The 6,869-nt window shown below is 40.1% G+C and overlaps 1 non-coding gene across 1 annotated transcript; it reads left to right on the top strand.

Moving 5' to 3' along the window:
* Positions 1 to 5,618: 5,618 nt before the first annotated feature.
* Positions 5,619 to 5,726, top strand: LOC136553039 (small nucleolar RNA R71). The gene has a single exon (XR_010782945.1). It is a non-coding gene; the product is annotated as a small nucleolar RNA R71 (small nucleolar RNA).
* The last annotated feature ends 1,143 nt before the right edge of the window (positions 5,727 to 6,869 follow it).

Genomic DNA, 6,869 nt, shown 5'->3' with positions numbered 1-6,869 from the left:
TAAGTATGGCCATTTGGGGGGGATGAAAAATCATCACTACAGTATTTGTGAGGCGAGTATTTGTGGCGACTAGTAGCGATTTAAAAAGTCACCATAAAGGTTGCTTTCTAGCGAAAAAAATATGCTTTTGTGATGAAATTTTTCGCCACAAAAACCCTTTGCCGTTTTAGAATCAACGCTTGGTATTGCTTCTAGAGCAGGTCCCACGGATTGGTGATGTGGCAAAGTGCCAAGTTGGCACTTGGTGGGGCTAGGCGGCACCTAGGTGGCACCTAGTGGCACTGGCCTATGGGCCCAGGTGGCCCTGCCACGTCCACTTGCTTCCTTGGTTCATGTTTGTCAACATTTTGGTCTATTTTTGCCATATTTCCTGCATACAAATAATTCTACAAGCACAAGTGGAACTAGGTGAAATTTAAACAAAATTCTACACGTGTAATGATGATTTACCTCACTGTATCATGCTTTTGGGTTGAATGTTGATGGTCAAAATGGGTGTCAGTGACCGTCAACAAGCTCCCCCAAACTACCCCTTTGCTGTCCTCAGCAAAGATGTTGGTTTAGCATGGAAAAGGTGTTAGATCAGGAGTTGCATACTATGTAACGCCCTGCAAAGACTTGTATACAAACAAATACTATCTCTTGAGTTAAACATGTTAGTGCTTAGAAATTTCACCATCAATCTTAGCAATGTAGGACATATAGCTTTCACCTTGACATAAGCAACTGTAAGACTATGTAGCTAGATAGATACTTTTTGCCTACTTTGGTTTAGCTCAAACTTCCTGAAGGTTTTCAATAGATTTTGAGAAGAAAACTTGCCTAAGTTCCTTAGATGGTACACTTAAGTCACTCAATGGTGTTTGAAATCCTCACCAAGGCCATACATTTTAGCCTCAATTTCTATCCTAAAGCTTATGTGGAGCTCAAGGTAGGGGGTAAAAGCATAGCTTACATGAATTGAATATATTGCTAAGTCAAACACTTGGATCGCAAGGAGCAACAAATTATACAAAGTGATCAAGATGTGCATGTGTGTGGATATATTTGGTGGAAGTGGTACTCCTTTGAGAAGTTTCCCTTCTCTAGCTTCTTTAGAGAGGGCATGGCTACTTTCTTTTTCTCACTCTCTCTCTCTCTCTCTCTCTCTCTTTTACTGAACACTAGAGATTTTTGCTCTTTCATTCTCTCTCATTTTTTTCTTCTGTAGCCCATGCCTCACTTTTTTATGTAAGACAACTAGAGAGGTAACTTTGATTCTCATAGAGCAATAATGAATGGAAAGGATATGTGGTTGCGTATTCCAGTGTAGGAATAGCATAAATATGTGGGTGTACGTGATCTTGATCAAAAAGCATGAAAAGTTTCTCTACTCAGATCAACATGGCTTTAAAAAGCTCAAAACAAAAAAGCAGCTTTTATGATGGCTTTATCATATATGAATGGATGTTTATTTGTCTTTGTAGGAATTTATTACCATTGAGGAACTTCTAGCAAGAGTGTTTTAGCTTTTGGCAAAACAAAACTCTAGGTTGTTTTTTCCATTCCTCAGATAGGTTCAAAGATTTACTCTAATCAAGGCATACAACATATTTTACAAAAGCCTATTCTTGGTTCTTGAATTTGCAACCCATGAAGCATTCAACTTAGGATGAACTCCAAGTTTATCATGCTCAAAACTTAAGAAGTATAAGGTTGTTTAACAAGCTTTTGCAAAGTATCATAGAGCAACTATTCATCATCTTTAATTAATTTTATCATCATGTTATTTGAGTAGAGTTTCTCTTGAGATAAATTTAAAGACACTTCTCTCTACATTCTATTATCATGAATATTGAAATATAAAGCAAACTTGAATGTAAAGATAGGGTTTAAGATCTTCATACCTGAGCGGGGAGAGATATCTCCCCCAAGTTTGCCTTTTGCATAGGTTGGAATGTCTTCTGGCAGCTCTTTTGATTCTTTTCTTTATTGACTAACTAATACTACTAAAATGCATAAATGACTAACTAACTAAACCTATAACTACTGATAACTTATTCAGCAGGAATGCTACTGAATTTTACTCATTATGATTAAATATATTTTTTTATATGTTGCTTTAAATGCAAATCTATCCTATCAGACATTAGCTACTATAGACTTTATTTATTAACATAGAGTAGCTAAATGTAACTAACCTATCATGCAATGTAAAGCAAACTTATTGGAAATTTAAATATGAGATGCAACTAATGAAATGCGGTAAATAAATGCAAGGGATAAAGAACTTACCTTTTTTATGGGCTCAAGGTCATTCATCCTTGGGAGGAGGTGTTTTCTCTTGTTCCACCTCGAAGGCCTTGTCAGGATTAGGGGATGATGAGTTTAAGGATGGATCTTTCTTTTTATGCCATCTCTTTATATTCTTCTTCTTCTTGACAGGTTTCTCCGGTTCTTCAATCGGCTTCGATTTCTTCATCTTGATTCTCTTTGGATGCTTCTTCTTTTCCTGTTTCTCATCAAAGAGGGGTTGTATAGAAGCAAAAGCAAATATTTCTTTTCTTCCAGTGAAGTGGAATTAGATTTGCCCAGAAGCCACATATATGCAAGCATTTGCAGTGTTAAGGAAGGGATGACCAAGGATTAAAGGTGTATCCTCGGCATTACCCATGTCTAAGATCATAAAATATGTAGGAATATAGGCACTCTTAACTTTAACTAATAAATCAGTGGCTACTCCCTCAAAATAACTGGTGGATTGATCGGCCAATTGTAAATAAACAGAGGTTGGTGCTAAGGTAGTGTAGAACAATTTGTCATGTGTTGTTTTTGACATTATATTAACACTAGAGCCTAGATCAAATAGAGCATTATGGAAGGTATGAGTTCCAATGGAGCAGGTAATCACGGGGGTATTGGGATCACCTTTCTTAATGGTAAATGGGGAATCTAATAAATAGGAACCTCAAGAATTTGAAGCATAGCCATACTTTGCAGTAACAAGTTTGGATGTTTTCATTGTTCCCTCAGGTTTGCTAGGAATTCTATCTTTTTCATAGGATGGAATAACAACAGCAATTTGAGCTAATTGGGTTTCTATCATCTGATTAAAACTAAGTTGATTCAGAAGAAAATTCATCCAATTTTGCATTTATATTTTCCAACATCTTGTCATGAGCATGTAGTTTCTTATTAATATTATCAATCATTCAACCATTGCTATAAACAAGATCTTTCAAGAAAGCATAACTATTATTACCTTGATTATTCAAACAAGAAGAAGAGTAATAATTGTTACCTCCCTGATTGTTGGAGCGCTGATTCCAGCCTTGATGTTGTGGACGGAACCCGTTGTCAGTGTTGACAAAGTTGAGGTCCTCTTGGGTTTTGGGGAAGGAATTACCTAAATGTCCAACATCTCCACAGACTTCGCAAGTCATGTGGGAATCCATGGCTTTGAGTGTCTCTTGGGCACTCACCTTCTCATAATGTTCTACTCGCTTTGCTGAGCAGATCCATCTTAGCTGCAAGCATGTCAATTTCTTTAATTGAATGCATACCTCAGTTTACGGGGTTGGAGTCGATCATCGTTCCATCCTTGGTTGGAGACCATCTTCTTGATCAACGTCTTTGCATCTACAATACTTAGCGAAAAGAATGCACCAGCAGCAGCATCTAAATGGTTACTTTCTAATGGCACTAATCCATGGTAGAAGTTCTGGATCAAAGCTAGTTGAAAGGTCCTAATGGCTAGAGGGGGGGGTGAATAGCCTAATAAAATTTCTACAACAACACTTAACAAAGTGGTTAGACAATTATGAGGCGAAGCGAGTGTTGCGCTAGTCTACTTAAAATGCAAGCCACCTACCACAATTCTAGTTTAGATAGTGTCTATTCACACAATAGCAAAGACACTATCCTATGTTAGTGTGCTCTCAAAGACTAACTAAAGAGCCGCACCAACCAAGCAAGCAAGCTCTCACAACTAGCTACACTAAAGAGCTTGTCAACTAGTTTGCGGTAAAGTAAAGAGAGTGGTTAGAATAGTTATACCGCCGTGTAGATGAAGTACCAATCAATCACAAAGATGAATAACAATGAAGACCAATCACCTTGGAATCAATGATGAACACAATGATTTTTACCGAGGTTCACTTGCTTGCCGGCAAGCTAGTCCTCGTTGTGATGATTCACTCACATGGAGGTTCACGCGCTAATTGGCTTCACACGCCAAACCCTCAATAGGGTGCCGCACAACCAACACAAGATGAGGATCACACAAGCCACGAGCAATCCACTAGAGTACCTTTTGGCGCTCCACCGGGGAAAGGTCAAGAACCCCTCACAATCACCACAATCGGAGCCGAAGACAATCACCACCTCTGCTCGACGATCCTTGCTGCTCCAAGCCATCTAGGTGGCAGCAACCACCTAAGAGTAACAAGCGAAATCCACAGCGAAACACGAACACCAAGTGCCTCTAGATGCAATCACTCAAGCAATGCACTTGGATCACTCCCAATCTCACTATGATGGTGAATCAATGATGTAGATGAGTGGGAGGACTTTGGCTTAGCTCACAAGGTTGCTATGTCAATGAAAATGGCCAAAGATATGATCCACAGCCAACCATGGGGCTTAAATAGAAGCCCCCATGAAATAGAGCCGTTGTACCCCTTCACTAGGTACTCCGCGCTCTGACCGGATGCTCCGGTCCACTTGACCGGACCCTGGACTCAGCGTTCGGTCCACAGATGGACGCCACTGTGTCATCGCCTTCAAACTGCTGTTCGTCAGATTCCAACAGCTATGACGCTGACCGGACGCTCCGGTTAAAACTAACCGGACGCTGGAACCTCAGCGTCCGGTCGAGTACAGTAAGGGTCGAAACCTGGTTTTCCTCGACCGGACGCGTCTGGTCCACCTCGACCAGGACATAGCCCAGCGTCCGGTGGTAAACCCTAGCCACTGTACCGACAGTCAACATGATCGGACGCAGGCAGTCAGCGTCCGGTGCTTCTGGATTCAGCGTCCGGTCACTGGACCGATGCTGGCATCAGCTCTGTTCTCACTTCTATCTTCTCCACCCTTGCTCCAATGTGCCAACCACCAAGAATTTGCATCTAGCGCAATAGAAAATAGACATTTCATTTTCCTGAAAGCACCGAATTTAATGGACCCCATCTCAACCCTACAAACACCTTGTGCACATGTGTTAGCATATTTTCACAAATATTATCAAGGGTGTTAGCACTCCACTAGATCCTAAATGCATATGCAATGAGTTAGAGCATCTAGTGGCACTTTGATAACCGCATTCCGATACGAGTTTCACCCCTCTTAATAGTATGGCTATCAAACCTAAATGTGATCACACTCTCTAAGTGTCTTGATCACCAAAACAAAATAGCTCCTACAAGTTATACCTTTGCCTTGAGCTTTTTGTTTTTCTCTTTCTTCTATTCAAGTTTAAGCCCTTGATCATCTCCATGCTATCACCATTGTCATGTTATGATCTTCATTTGCTTCTCTACTTGAAGTGTGCTACCTATCTCATGATCACTTGATGAACTAGGTTAGGCACTTAGGGTTTCATCAATTCACCAAAACCAAACTAGAGCTTTCACCAGTCTTCCATGCCATGGTGCGGGCATGCAGAGATGTAGTCTTGCATTCATTCCCAAGCTTCGGGAATTCGATTCATCTACTAGTTGTTAAAAACTAGAGATTTTATTGTGCAGAGTAAAACCATAGGGAAAATTTTGACTAGGAAAGCATTTGAACACTTATCCCAAGTATCTACAATGTTGTGGTTAGAGTAAAACCATTGCTTAGCCTTTCCTAACAAAGAGAAGGGGAAATGATGAAGACGTATAGCCTCTTGGCTCACTCTCTTAATGGTGAAGGTGCTAAAAATCTCCAAGAAATGTTGGAGGTGAGCATTTGCATCCTTGTTGGCTTTCCCACAAAACAGACTAGCTTGAACCATTGTAATTAATGCTAGCTTAAACTCAAAGTTAGTGTCCCCATTGATAACATTGGGTCCAGTGGCTACATTAGTAGCCGAGGGTGCAGAAAAATCATGAATGGACTTGTCACCCGTGGTCGTGGAGGGTAGTGATAGGATTTGAGGAAAAAAGGATAAACTACTTAGGATAACTAAAAACAACCTAGCTAACAAATCTAGCCTTATAAATTTGAGGCCAGTTGCCTTCCCCGGCAATGGTGCCAGAAATGCTTGTTGATACTTCTTAACGAGTATTGGAGGATTCTGCAAGCGCACAGGAATATCACGTAGCATTTCACTCAGTGAGTACTAAGTGTTGAATTTATAATTTATTCCACAGGAAGACAAAAGGCAAGAATTTATAATTGGACTAGGATTTGCTAAACGAAGGCTAAAGTTAATCCTATGTAGGTGAATGATAGTAAAGGATGAATATAAACTACCTAAACTAAACTACTAAATAGAAGCTAACCTAGAGATAGCTAGGTGGGAGAGCGAGCAATTTATCTTTCTAGTAACTAAGGGTAAACAAATGACAAGGAGAAATACGATAGTACTTCAGGGCATAGCCCGCCTACCAACTAGGAGACTTAAATAGACAAGGTCTGCCACTGAGCCCTACAATTTAATAACTAGACCTATCGTGGTGGAATACAGAGGATGGACAAGGCTATCACCACTAGCCACCTACCATAATCTATTCGAAGGCCTAGCCATATCCATAGGTAATCTATAGCCTAAGCACCATGCTTAATTTATAAACTTACTACTTTGATCCAACCTCTGATGAAATAAGATCAAAGCACCCTAACCAAACGGTGGAACAAGTACTAATGAAAGACTACTAATTATAAGATAACCTATGCTACTAATGTCAAAC

This window comes from Miscanthus floridulus, chromosome 4, assembly GCF_019320115.1.
Source record: "Miscanthus floridulus cultivar M001 chromosome 4, ASM1932011v1, whole genome shotgun sequence".
Taxonomy (NCBI): Eukaryota; Viridiplantae; Streptophyta; class Magnoliopsida; order Poales; family Poaceae; genus Miscanthus; species Miscanthus floridulus.
Note: the sequence above shows the minus strand (reverse complement) of the source record. Positions and strands in the feature narration are given on the sequence as shown.